The 2,065-nt window shown below is 40.0% G+C and overlaps 1 protein-coding gene and 1 pseudogene across 9 annotated transcripts in view; both read right to left on the reverse strand.

Annotated features, from left to right (window-relative positions):
- The window catches only part of Art3 (ADP-ribosyltransferase 3), a 73,715-nt gene that overhangs the window by 19,955 nt on the left and 51,695 nt on the right, over positions 1-2,065 (reverse strand). The gene's annotated exons all lie outside the window — the stretch shown is intronic.
- LOC111814391 lies at positions 458-1,663 on the reverse strand (annotated as a pseudogene). Its single transcript, XR_002819382.1, has one exon. The product of XR_002819382.1 is annotated as a lipoyl synthase, mitochondrial pseudogene (transcript).

The raw sequence follows: 2,065 nt of genomic DNA on the forward strand, positions 1-2,065 counted from the left end.
GAAGTACTCTGCTCCATGCTCTTCTTGCCTGCATGGTTTGTGAAGAGAAGTCGGCCGTAATTCTGATGGGTTTTCCTTTGAATGTGATCTGCTTCTTTCCTCTAGTGGCTTTCAGTATATTATTCTTGTATTGCATTTCTGGGATCTTGACTATTATATGTCTCGGTGTGTTTTTAAATCAGTTGAGGTTACCTGGCATTCTGTATGCTTTGGTTCCCTGAATGTCAGATTGTTTCCTCATATTCGGGAAGTTTTCTGCTATTACTTTTTCCCATATTTTTTTAATGTCCTTTGTATTGACTTCTTCTTTCCATTGATGCATATTAGTCTCACATTATTCATCTTTGCATCGTCTTGAATGTGATGAATTATTTTTTCCTGCATCTTAATTTTTTTCTTACATAACAGGCAATTATTTATTAGATAAAGAATGTCAAATGAATGACTAATTACACAGAGTGTACTGACATTTCTCTTAGCACAAAACAAGCAGGAGCATTCCTTTCCCGCCGTCCTGGAATCGCCAAACCAGCTGATAGCATAGTGTCCAACTTAATGTGCTCCTAAAGATCTGGTCTGTTTTAGGGAGATTTTGTTTTTCTTTTAGCCACTAGATTTTTCAGGAAAAATTCACCTGCTTTATACGAAGAACACACCAGGGGGCCGCTGGTGGTATAATGAAATTCAAGTTCATTTCCTACTTTTTCCCAGTATTTAAACTTTTCGGGTGTAACGTATTCTTCAACCTTAAGGTGGCGTTTTGTGGGCTGCATATATTGCCCTAAAGTTAAACAATCCACATCTGATTCACGAAGTGCTTTCAACGTCACATATACTTGCTCATCATTCTTGCCCAAACCCAACATTACTGATGTTTTGAGATAACAGCCGGCTGGACCTCCTTGGCATAACTGAGCACACACAGAGACTGGTCAAAGTTGGCCTGAGGATCTCGAACTTTCCTCTGTAATTCCGGAACTGTTTCTACATTTTGTGCATAAATATCTAATCCTGACAGGGCGACCTTCTCTACTGCTTTAAGATCTCCTTGAAAATCAGGGGTGATGCACTCCACAAGGATTTTTGGATTCCTTTCTTTCAAGTGTGCCACAGTCTTTGCAATGTGCTCGGCTCCCCCATCAGGTACATCATCTTGATCTACCAATGTCAAGACAACGCAGTCCAGGCCCCACTCCGAGATGGCCTTTGCAGTGTTGTAGGGCTCACTGGTGTCCAGGGGGGTGGGTTTCTTACAATTTTCACAGAACAAAATCAGCAACCTCTTGTGCATGTGTCGCCCATCAACATGATTGTGGCTGTGGCAGTGGCATATTCGCCACCTCCCCAACACTCTCCAATATTGGGACATCGAGCTTCCTCACACACCATATGAAGATTTAAATTCCGCAATGTATTTTTCAGTTTATTGTAATTTTTCCCATTGGAATCTTGGTCTTTAGCCATGGAGGTAGCCTTAACCTTTCTCCTTTCTGGCGTTTTAAGTTGCCTTTATATTCATCCCAGTTGCTCTTGTCTGCAAGATCACCTGATACAAAATCTTGAAAGTCTGGCTCATTCTGCAAAAATTCTTTTTTTTTTTATCTGACAAGGAAGTTAATGTTCTGAGTGGGCTGTGTAAACATCTTCCAAACATCCAGGGCCCTAGGGTCTTAATTGTTTTTAAGAGATCTTTTCTTACTTTTCACTAGCTGCACCAGCATCTTCAAGATCTGAAACTCTGTCTTCACTTTCACTCAAACGGTTTTGCAAGCTTGTGATTGAGATTTCATGTTCCTCTATATCTCTTTGCCTCTGCTTCATGCAATCTATTTCTCTTATTTTTATTTTTATTTTTATACATTTTTTTTTCAGAACCGGGGATTGAACTCAGGCCCTTGTGCTTGCCAGGCAAGCGCTTATTCTACTGAGCCATCTCCTCAGCCCCCATGCGATCTATTTCTTTCCTGTATTGCTTATTCAAGGAATCCGTCATTTTTCTAATCTCCTCTATTTTTTTTTTATCAATGTCTTCTTTAGAAGCAGTTATGAATTCTTTTACTGCAGT

Source organism: Octodon degus, unplaced genomic scaffold, assembly GCF_000260255.1.
Source record: "Octodon degus isolate 3935 unplaced genomic scaffold, OctDeg1.0 scaffold00305, whole genome shotgun sequence".
In the NCBI taxonomy this organism is placed as follows: domain Eukaryota; kingdom Metazoa; phylum Chordata; class Mammalia; order Rodentia; family Octodontidae; genus Octodon; species Octodon degus.